The 12,234-nt window shown below is 34.8% G+C and overlaps 1 protein-coding gene, 2 non-coding genes and 1 pseudogene across 3 annotated transcripts in view; 3 read left to right on the top strand and 1 right to left on the bottom strand.

Moving 5' to 3' along the window:
• The window catches only part of SPIDR (scaffold protein involved in DNA repair), a 436,331-nt gene that overhangs the window by 289,277 nt on the left and 134,820 nt on the right, over positions 1–12,234 (top strand).
• LOC112482416 lies at positions 196–314 on the bottom strand (annotated as a pseudogene).
• Positions 2,266–2,384, top strand: LOC112482413. Its single transcript, XR_003047301.1, has one exon. It is a non-coding gene; the product is annotated as a 5S ribosomal RNA (ribosomal RNA).
• Positions 2,654–2,772, top strand: LOC112482429. Its single transcript, XR_003047308.1, has one exon. It is a non-coding gene; the product is annotated as a 5S ribosomal RNA (ribosomal RNA).

Raw genomic sequence — 12,234 nt, 5'->3', positions numbered from 1 at the left:
GTTTGAAGGGAGTACTCACCAAATTGATATTCCATATCAGAATCCCAGCTGCCTTCTTTATAGAAATTGACAAGCTGATCTTGAAATTTTTTCTCTCTCTCTCTTTTTTTTTTTTTTTTGGCAAGGCAACCCTTTGTTGACCTCACAGATTGCAAGGACCCTGTTAGTTTACAATCCCTTATTTTTTACTTTTTACGTCTACAGCATCTGGTCTTCTTAGGTAGTCTCCCATCCAAGTACTAACCAGGCCCAACCCTGCTTAGCTTCCGAGATCAGACGAGATTGGGCTTGTTCAGGGTAGCATGGCCATAGACTGATCTTGAAATTTTTATGCACACTCATAGGACCTAGAATACCCAAAATAATATTGAAAAAAAAGGAACAAAGTAAGAAGACTCACACTTCTCAATTTTAAAACTTACTACAAAGCTATAGTAATTAAGACAGATGTTAACTACCTTAGGGATAGACATATTGACCAGTGAAATAGATTAGAAAACCCAGAAATAAATTCATGTATCTGTGGCCATTTGATTTTTGACAAGGGTGCCACCATCACTCATTCGGGAAAGAATAATCTTTCAACAAATGGTCCTGGTACTATTGGATATCCACATGCAAAATAAGGAAGTTGGACTCTTACTCGACACTATATATAAGAAATGAATCAAAGACCTAAAATGTAAGAGCCCAAGTATAAAACTCTTAGGAGAAAACATAGAAGTAAATTTTCATAACCTTGGATTTGGTGGTAGATTCTTAGATATGACAATAAAAGCATGAGCAACAAAAGAAAAATTGCACATCATCGAAATTAAGAATTTTTATGCTTCAAAAGACACTATCGATAAAGTGAAAAGTAAAGTATGCAAAGTAAAATAAGTAAGTGAAAAGTATGCTAAGTAAAATAAGCCAGATACAAAGACACATACCATATGATCTCATTTATATATGGAATCTAAAGAGACGGAACTCATAAAAACATGGAGTAGAAGAGCAATTACCAGAGCCTGTGGGGTGGGGGAAATGGAGAGATGGTAAAAGGATACAAACTTTCTGTTATAAGATAAATACGTTCTAGAGACCTAATGTACATCATGGTAACTATAGTTAATAATAATGTATTATATACTTGAAATTTCCTAAGACTAGATCTTACATATTCTCACCACATACACATGAAAGATAATTATGTGAGGAGACAAATATGTTAATTAGCTTGACTTTGGTAATCATTTCACAGTGTAAACATATGTTAAAACATCACTTTGTGCACCTTAAATATATATAATTTTATTTTTCAATTATACCTCAGTAAAACTGGTGGGGTGGGGGAGTGAACACATAGAATGGGAAGAAATATTCACAAATCAGATATCTGATAAGTGACTCATACCTAGACTATATAAGGAACTCTTACAACTCAGTGATAAAAAAGACAACCAGTTTTCAAAATAGGCCAAGAATGTGCATAAACATTTCTCCAAAGAAGACCTACAGAAATGCCAATAAGAGTAATGATTAAGGTCATGGGTTTTCAAGTCAGACTGCGTCTATTCAAATCTTCATCCACCACTTATTAGCAGTGTACCCCTAAGCAATTACTGTACTTCTCTGTACCTCAGAGGATCTTCTGTGAGGTGTAAAGGAGTTAATTTGGAAGGTGTCAGGCACATTGGAAACATGAAGAAGTGTTAACTATGGTGGGCTCTCTTTTAGTTGTCATTATAAGATCAGTCACATCATGGTACATCACTCCCAGTTTAGGAGTCCAAGACCTTGGTTCTAGCTGTAGCCTTTCATTTGCTGTGCAAATCACACAGCCTTCACCTCTAAACTGGAGATAAATCTATATACCCTACTTTCCTCCCAGAGTAGTTACAAGAATCAAAAGAGATCATTTAAGGAAAAATATTTATAAAATTCTCATTTAATTAATGTATAAAATACAAGTATTATAATAAACATTATTATTGAATATTACACTAAACATAATAACAAAATGCATAACTATTATGCTTTCCTTCTCCTAATAAACTCTTTATCAAGTTAATCCTATTCTTGTTTGTATCCATTGGTGTACTGAGTAATTTCTTATACATAATTAGTGCTCAGTAAATGTACTGGAGAAAAATTTAATTGAGATATTATAAAATTTGAAATAATATAAATACTTGGATGTTATTTTCCCGAGAGGAGGCTACAGAGAATTTAAAATCTAACATCAGTAAACTATGTGATTTATTTTGATAAAGACAACTTAGAGTCTATGGCCATGCTACCCTGAACACACCCGATCTCATCTGATCTCGGAAGCTAAGCAGGGTTGGGCCTGGTTAGTACTTGGATAGGAGACCACCTAGGGAGACCAGGTGCTGTAGGCATTTAAAAAAAAAAAACAACAACTTAGATAATCTTTATCACTGTATTTATAGCTCATCAGAATGATAGTTTATAACCTAACATACCTATATCTTTAACCACAAATTTTAGGGGGCCAAGAATTCAATTGATATTATCAGTAATAAACTGGTAAAAGAACATATAAACACATGTACAGTTAACACCTGTATTGTTTCTTTTGAAGATCTGCTTTGCAAATGAGAAATGTTTTAAAGACAAAAATGAAGTATGAAAAAGACTTCCAGTCTTTTTCTACAGCCATGCCACCCTGAACAAGCCTGATCCCATCTGATCTCGGAAGCTAAGCAGGGTGGGGCCTGGTTAGTACTTGGATGGGAGATCACCTTGGAAGACCAGGTGCTGTAGGCATAAAAAATAAAGGATTGTAAGCTGACAAGGTACTTGCAATCTGTGAGGTCAACCAAGGGTTGCCCCGCCTAAAAACAGACAAAAAAAAAGCTTCCATTCAAATGGCTGTTTTCCTCTTGTGCTCTCACACACATTGACTCAGAGCTTTGCTGTCACCTGCCCAGAGGAAGCCTACTAAAAAGACTCCAGAAAGAAAAGAGCATTAAATGATACCCTATGGACCAAAGGAAATGATTCCATCATTGATGAAAATAAATCTTTATGTGCTTGTTTTTGTACTAACAAACAAAAATGTTCTATATTTAAGAAGGAAACCATTCACATTATCCAGGTAATAAATAACAGATTAGCCTAAACAACAAAATGATTTGAGGTTCTATTTTAAATAATATGTTTAAATTATAAAGTGAAACTTCTACATGATGAGCTTTTGAGAACAGTCTACTTGCTAATTGTCCTGATTGTCTTCTAGAGGTCTCAGCAGAGTGCTGGGCAAGCTAGCACCTGGGAAGACTTAGAAATGTGGGTGGGTACAGCAGATGAATATTTGTAGCTATAAGTTTGTATTTTAAGCTAGTAAACTTCAAGGATGAAGAATCGAAAGTATAATGGCATACCGACTTCCCCATGGCCACACACTTCACCTTCAGGTAGGGATGCTCAGAAATCCTGAGAAAACATGGGAGTCTCAGATCATGTTGAGTGGTCTGTCATGGGGCTGCCTGCCCAGCAGCCCTCAGGTCCTGCCAAACACTCCTCTACTTTGCAGCCACATAGGAGGGAGGAGGAGAGCATCTGAGACCAGAGCCAGGCAGCTCTCTGGAGGACAAATTCTTAGAGAAGCTAAGTCTGAAGGAAGGTAAAAGGAGCAAGTTAGAAGAGAAAAAAAGCCCTGGAGATTTCATCCCCTCCCCTGGTTAAATCCTCACCAGCACTAGCCTTGAGATAGTTATAGAGCCTCAGAGAAAGTTTTCCTTTTCAGAGCACAGTCTCACTTTCTAAGGGTCAAAAATTGTATATGATCTTCAGACCCTAGCTAGTATCTCTCATGGATGGTTGAAGCTCACCTTGTGGAATTATTTTTATTTTAACATATAACACACCCTGCTATGGTTTTGTGCTCTGGTTGCTCTGTGACATTCTGAGGATGTTGCCATGCATCTTTGCCCTAATCTCTTTGTGAAAATAAGCAGTGCCATTCAAAAGAAGCTGTGCTTCCTCTAAAAGAGTTTTGATTCCAGAATGTTCTTATTCTTTTTATAATTTAAAGCAGTGTTCTTTAACCAGTCTTGCACATTTATCTAGTTTAGCTGATGTTTGTTCTGTTCGAAGCTAGACTAAGCTTAGCATTTGCCTATTTGCAGTAATAATTAAACCTAGGCTTTGTGATTTTTTTTTTTAAGGATATTTCTTGGGCTTTTTTTTCTGATTTTTTATTTTAGCAGTGACAGTTTCATTTCTTTTATGACCATTGTTTTCTCAAATTATTTTTATTGCCATTCAGAGTGAATCCTTTTATTCTAGATTTTATAAATTTTCAACTGAAATTTCAAATTGGGACATTTCCTGGATTTTTCAATCCATTTGATTTTTCAATCCATTTGATTTTTTTCTTCCCTTATTCAAATACTATAGTCTGTTCCTCATATTTTGTGCCATTCAATTTTTATATCATGTGAAATCAAAAGTTTGAACCATTAAAACATTTTTAAATGGACTCTTCATGTCAATTAGAATTAAAAAACTAGACAGCAGAACAAGTAGAACTGCCTAGCTGTTTTTACTGATGTGATTCTTTAGTTTATCCTGAGCCAGTTCATTTTTCTCAGAGCTCTAGTAAAAATTAATGTAAATAAAAATTGAGTCACTTATTCTGACCCCTTGTCTTGAGTATTGTCAATTGATCTTTTTGTTTGTATTTTGTTTTCTTTGAAGGTGATCCTCACAGTTGAGGTTTGTAGTTATTGATATCCTAGAATTGAAGTAGCTTTGTTACTTCAATTCATATATTTGGAAATTCATATATTTCTGATTAAAAATCGCTATACCAAAGATTCTCAATTTAGGTAGTTTTTAAAAAGCATCAAGTTTTGTTTAAATAACATTAAGTTTCATTTAAATGATTTGTTATTGGAAAGATACTATATTGAAATTTTCAAGAATAGATTTTCTAAATCCGATATCTTTGAAGAATAAAATCATTTATGTAAAGCATTTAATGTGTCAAATAATTTCCATTATTGCTTTAAAACATTCTAACAAATGTTCTTATACACATAAATAAGACCAAATGGATTCTATTAATCTAGTCAGATCATTTGGCTTGTAAGGTACAAAATTGAGACTTCAATCAAAGTCTCGAGACTTCATATTCTTTGTTCTGCCTGCTATACCACACTGCTGTTCTGAATAGACAGTTTGCACCTCGAGAAAATGTGGAATGGTGTATTGGATGTTTCTTAAAAAGTGTATATTACTTGATGACTTGATTTGTTGACACTATGGATGAGATGCATAGAAGGCTAGATTAACTCAATCAAGTGAACAAAAATGTTTGTCAAGTTATAATTTTCTATGCAGCAATTGAACTGTGAAACCAGAGACATAAGATATAATCTTTATCTTTTTTTCAGGTGCATGGAGTGAGATCTTTGTTAATTAAGAGGGGGGAAAGCCAAGCCTTCCATGTCAATAAGTTAAAGCATTAAAATTCTATAGCTGTAATGATTTCAGAAATCCACCAGATGTAGCGGAACACAAAGGAGGAAGTGCTCTTTTCTATAAGTTCTGGCAAAACAGAATGGATCCATAGAAGACCTTCCTATCATTTCTGCTAAGTCCTGATAGTTGAGCAGGTGTTTTATAAGCTGAAGGGAGTAAGCCTGAGATGCATTCTTAGGTACTTGAGTAAAGCCAGGACAGTGTAAATGGTCATGTGAGTTTTTCTACAGTAGTAATCCTCAAAGTATGGTCATAGGACCAGCAACATCAACATTGCTTTGGAATTGTTAAAAATGCAGATTAGTGGAACCCACCCCAGACCTAGTGAATCAGAAAGTCTGGGAGTGGAGTGCAACACTCTGTGTTTTAACAAACCTATGATTCTGAGTCATGCTGAAGTTTGAAATTTCTGTTCTGGAGTTACATTGGGAGATAAAACCTATAAGATAAAGTTAAATATTGGCCTGGGAAAAGCATGCAAATACATTTAGATTAATATTCAAGAAATGCCTTATGTAACTCAGTGGTGAAATGATCCTTAAAGATAGAAACCAGTCATAACTGATACAGGTATCCAGTTTTCTTTTAGGACTGCACTATGTATTCCACTTATTAATGCATATATTTGGATCTTGTAATAAGGATTTCTACTTCTGATTTTTTTAAAAAATCTAATTGAATAGAACAGGTATAACTCTTTATCCAAAAACTATACCTGTATGTAGCCCAGCCATACATAGCATTGTGCTACATTGACCTATTGGAACATGCTTTAATGAAGCAAAGTGCTAAAAAAATAATAATCAGCCTTTTGCATGCTAGACTCACAAACTTTACTCTGTAAAGAGATGGTACTGTGAATGGCACAAATCTAAAATTACAGGGTGGGGAAGAAGGAATGGAGAGATAGAAAGAGGGATGGAGATAAGAAAGAGAAAGAGAAATTGTTTTATATATAATTGTGATGCTCAGGAAAAGATATGAGGGAAATTTTGACTCTTAGGTCAGTTTGGGCATTTTGAGAGTACTCATAGGAAGTGATTGTTACTTAATTTATCAAATAATGAGGCAATTTATTATTAAAGAAAAGGTAGATTGAAGTGTTTATCTATATGTATTAAAGAATAAACTTTTCGTGGTGGCGGGGCGAAGACAATAATATAAAGTTACCTGTATATAAGCCTTTCATTTAGGGGTAAATTGCTTAATTTTTTGGTGCAGATAATTCTAGCACTTCCTCTTTGTAAGACTCTTATATTAGTAATAAATAGTACTACCGTCTTGGGATCACATGGTTCATATAGACGAGTCTGTTTTTCTAATGCATTAAATGTATTTTTTGAATTAGGATTTTTAATGCTATCATTTGTATAGCTGTTTCATGATTTATTTTTCTACTTTTTGTTAGAAATTAAGATACCTTGCCTTATTTCACGATAATAAATGTGATTAACGTGACGTAAATGTTTTTCTCCATGTCTGATTATTTCATTGGTATAGATTCTTAACAATGACTAAGTAAAAGTGCTTGAACATTTTTAAAGCCTTTAATTACCCATTTGTCAATAGAAATGAATATACTACCCAGAGAAAACTAAACTTTTCTGAGATATCCTACCTTACGTTGGAAGAATTAAGTTAACCTGTAGATATTTTAGAAATAGCCTGTATCAAGTAATATTAGCTATTCTTAAATAGTGTCTAGTATGTATGTCAAGCATTGTATATACATGTATACATGTATGGCTATATTTATGAATATATCTACCTAATCTCACAATAACACTATTGGGTATGTTTGTTCCTCATTTTAGATATAAAAAAGTTAAAGTTCAGGAAATTGAAGTAATTTAATCAAGATAAAATAGGCAATAAGTGGCAGAGCTAGAATATAAACCCAGGTCAGACTGATTTCAGACCATGTTTTTCTTCCTGCTTTGTTCTCCTTTTTTACAGTCTTTATAGTCTTCATATTCTGTTAAGTTCTGGCAGGATTTTTGTTACTGAATAAAAGTATAGGATTTGTGCCTTGAAAATAAAATTTGCAACCACTGCCAAGAATTATGGTGTTTCTTTCTATAAATTGCCATTTCCAGTGATCCTGTGCCTCAAAAAAGGAAATGATCAAAGACTTATATTTGTCTAGATAATTAGAATTCTAGTTTATAGAGGAAGTTTATTCTCATAACCTATGAATTCATACTTCTATGAATTTATTATATATATTTATTATACTATGGAATTTCAAACAAATAAACTGGTCCTTAATGTTGTGTTTATTTGGATGAAAAGAGACTGGGGATTTAAAAATAGCATACAATTATGTGTTGGTGTTCTACATCAGTGTTTTTATCAGTTTCTTAGATACATGGATCTGATTGGGTAAGAAGGTAAAAGAAACACATTGAACACAGGAGACAAATCTTGTCAAATATGAAGTTGAAAACAGAGGATGTATAAGCCTTAAACTTTTTATTTATGAAATTGGCTTAATTCTTTACTATAGAGATATTTTCTAAGACTTGTTTTTAAATTTTTACTTAGAGTAAATCTGATTTTTTGGTGGAGAGGAGTGCCCACTCTTTAAATAACTGAGAAGGTGGGCAGGATAATTTTCTATTAAAAATTTATGGGGCGGGGGCGGGGAATGGCATAGATGATAGAGGCTCTGTTCATCCCTCTGGCAACCAAATCAGAGTTGTGACAGAAACAAGGAGCAAACAGCAAAGAAAAATTGCCTAGGATCTAGATGAACAAGCCGTACAACTAAGGAGAAATCTAAGAAATCACCCTGCAATGGCAGAAGGTAGGACAGGGCGAGGACATGGGGCTGCCAGATCTCGAGCTGCTGAGTGAGACGTAGCCTGCGGCAGCGGCAACACCAACACCAAATGCCTATTAAAGGGGCCCTGTCTGCAAGCAGACTCTTGCAGTGACGGAACTGCTCGCTCTGAGCGCCAAAGCCAGTTTGGCTGCGCAGCGGGCACCAGGGACTTACAGGGGAACACTGAGTTGTCAGAGTGAGGGCCAAGGTGAGACTCACTCTATACAGAAGTAGCTGCGGTATCCATTGTTCCTCTGTTGAGCTTTACCCTCTCCCAGTGCGCAGTCTCAGCACTGCCATAGCAGAAATGTCATCAGACTGGATAACAGAGGTCTCTCTGCCCAGAGGATCCCCTGAAACCCTGCCTCCCCCAACTCGTGGCCCCACCCAAGCCACATCCAGGTGTATCCTCAGCTACTCAGATGATCCTTGCTGAGCTGGGCCTAGACTCACACTGGCAGCAGCTGGCCTCGGTTTCTGGTGTGGCCCTTTGAGGCAGCTATAAGCACAGCACCTGTGGATTGCTTGCTGAATCTTAACGGGTGGCCCCTAAGAGGCACAGGCTTGGGCTAAATTTAAGCTGCAGCTGAACCCCACTCAGGACTGTGCCACTGGACACCTACTACACAAAGCTGTACTAATAAGACTGGGAGAACCAAGAGTTTTGCTTAGTACATAGAAAGAGACACAGAAAGGCAGCCAAAAGAAGCAGAAACAATATGAGAGAACAGAACAGAGATCCAGAAATAATGATGTCAAACAATCTCACAAATGCAGAGTTCAAAACACTGGTTGTAAAAATGCTCCATGAACTTACGAGAAGAGTAGATAAATTCAGTGAGAACTTCAACAAAGAGATAAAAAACATAAAAACGGAAACGGAAATTATAAAAGGGAACCAGTCAGAAATGAAGAAAAGTATATTAAAAGGAAAAAAAACAAAGTGAATAAAGAAGAGGATCAAATGACCTATACAGGGGATGAGAAAGCCAAGGACCCGCAATCAGAATGGCAAGAAAAAAGAAGCCAAGACTATAATAATAATTTAAGGAGCCGATAGGACACTATTAAAGGTAAAAATATCCATGTCATCAGGGTACCTACAGGAAAACAAGATGTCGAACAGCTATTTGAAGAAATAATGATAAAAACTTCCCTAACCTGGTGAAGGAAATAGATATAAAACCGCAGGAAGCTCAGAGAGTCCCCAGAAAAATGAACCCAAAGAGACCACACCAAGACACATCATAATTAAAATGCCAGAGGTTAAATACAAAGAGAGAGTCTTAAAAGTAGCAGGTAAAAAGCAGTTAATTACCTATGTGGGAGCACCCATAAGACTGGCAGCTGATTTCTCAAAAGAAACCATGCAGGACAGAAGAACTTGGCACAAAATATTCGATGTGATGAAAATGCAGGATCTACAACCAACAATACTTTATCCAGCAAAGCTATCATTTAGAGTCGAAGGACAAATAAAGAACTTCCTAGACCAAAGAAGAAAAAAGCTAAAGGAATTCATGAACACCAAGCCCATATTACAGGAACTGTTGGTAGGACTTCTTTAAGAAGAAAAAACATGTATCCAAAACAGGAATAAAGAATGGTAACAACTACATTCCTATCAACAAGTACCTCAAATGGAAAAGAATTAAGTGCTGCAACCAAAAGACAGGGAAGCTGAAAGGATAAGAAAACAAGACCCCTACATATACTGCCTACAAGAGACTCAATTCAGATTAAAAGACACACACAGACTAGAGAGAGATGGAAAAAGATATTGCCTTGATGAACCTAGAAGATATTGTGCTGAGTGAAGTAAGTCACACAGAGAAAGACAAGTACTACATGATTTCATGGAATCTAAAGAACAATATAAACAACAATAACAAGAAAATGGAAACAAACTCATAGATATAGAGAATATTTTGAAGGTTACTATACGGGTAGGGGTTGGGGGACACTGTGAAAAAGGGCAAAGGGATAGATACAAAAAAGTCATGGAGATATAAAGTATAGCTTAAGGAAAATAGTCAACAATGTAAAAAATAATGTAAGAGAGGATTGACCTGATTTAGTAGGGTGACCACTTTGTGAGTTATATAGATCTCTAATCACTAAGCTGTACAAATGAAACTAATGTATTATTATATGCCAACTATAATTTTTAAAAAACTCATTGAATTGTTCAATGTAAATATGAGAAACTAATTGTCTATTATACTTCAAAAAAGCTGGTGAAAAAAATTCAAAAAAGTAAAATAAAATAGTTCTCTCAAAATTAAAAAAGGAACCATGACCATGAATTAAGTGAACATATCTATTTTAATAATAGAAACATTAAATTTCAACACATTACCCATTTTTTTACATTACTTATTTGCTTTTATAAATCTGTTATCTGACTTAAACCTATTCTGCAAAAATGCCAATAAATTATATAAATCACAGTTTTTAAAATTAGGAACAATATGTTTTATGATAATCAACAATGCTAAATCTGAGTTGCATGAACTGTTAACTTGTAATTTGTTTTAATGTTTAGCTTAAAGTAAAACCAAAACCAACCACCTGCTAATGAGAAAAAAAAAAAAAAAAAAGGAAAGAAGAAATGGAGGGGAAAGGAGGAAGAAAAGACAATTATATCTGTGTGGGTTTTTTTTGTTTTGTTTTGTTTTGTTTTTGGTTACTACATTAATTCCATTAATCACTTAATCCTCTTTGCCACCCATCACGGGTTTGTAGGTCTTCTTCCCAGACAGTAAACAAGCAAATAGATCTTAGTTTATGATTTGGACCAAATACTGTTTTTTTAAGGGGTTTATGGTAATCTCCATGTCAGTCACAATTGTCCCTTTCAGCATATCCAGTGTAAAATATATTCTTGATTTAATTAATTGCTAGGCACAAAAAAAATTTGAGGAAGCATAACTAGTAGAAAAAGAAAAGTAAGTATCTCTCATAAACCTCATAGTTTCTGAAAACAAGTTGCTAACAGGGTATTTCACTGTGACAGTGTTTAATAGTGATTATACTGTTAACCTTTGACAGTGATAGAAAATGAAAAGATGTCTCAATTGTTTTTCCTTCTCTGGTCTCATAGAAAAAATTTTAAAAGTCTATTGTTTCCTGTTACTTGAGTTGCATGCATAACATTTTCAAGTAATATATATATAAGAAGTAGATATGGTTCTTAAGGCAAAGCATATGTATTTGGGCAGTCATTTCTGTTTTCAGAAAACATTTTGACAAATTGCCATTTTTATTGAATATATAATATTACCTATATATTAAAGAAAAAAGATTTCTACAAGAAACCCTAGTAGCTGGATTCCACTGAAGAATGCTACTTTCTAGATTTTTTGTGTATTTCATTCATGGGTGTTATTCCCATATTTTAGCCTGTCCTGCCACCATGGCTGCCAACTTCTCAGGGATACTCAAAGTGTTTACTAGAAAGTAAATGCATATTCTTCAGATTCCTTAAACAGAAGAATCAGTGTGAGTCTGGTGTCATGACAGTGTTAACTGATGTTATTGATCATATATGTGATTATCAAGTGAGGTTTAACACCTTAGGTTTATTTTTATTTTTGGTTGATCTTCGATCTTAGGAAAGCTAGTTAAACATGCTATAATATTAATCCATACATGCTCTGTAAACTTGCTTTTTGATCATCACATAACATTTGTGGCAATAAGATAAATAGAAAGATGATTATAAAGTCCACACCAATCAATATTGGCCTGCAGTGTAAAAAGAAATTGAGAGGTCATACTACCTAGAGAAATAATGGTACCATGGATACGGATGTTTAAAAGTTCTAACCTCCTTTGCTCGCTAATGGTGGAAAGCGAACATATGAATTTTTTCTGCAGAGACTCGATGATGTGGTGGTGTGACATATTTGCTTATC

Source organism: Pteropus alecto, unplaced genomic scaffold, assembly GCF_000325575.1.
Source record: "Pteropus alecto unplaced genomic scaffold, ASM32557v1 scaffold201, whole genome shotgun sequence".
In the NCBI taxonomy this organism is placed as follows: domain Eukaryota; kingdom Metazoa; phylum Chordata; class Mammalia; order Chiroptera; family Pteropodidae; genus Pteropus; species Pteropus alecto.
Note: the sequence above shows the minus strand (reverse complement) of the source record. Positions and strands in the feature narration are given on the sequence as shown.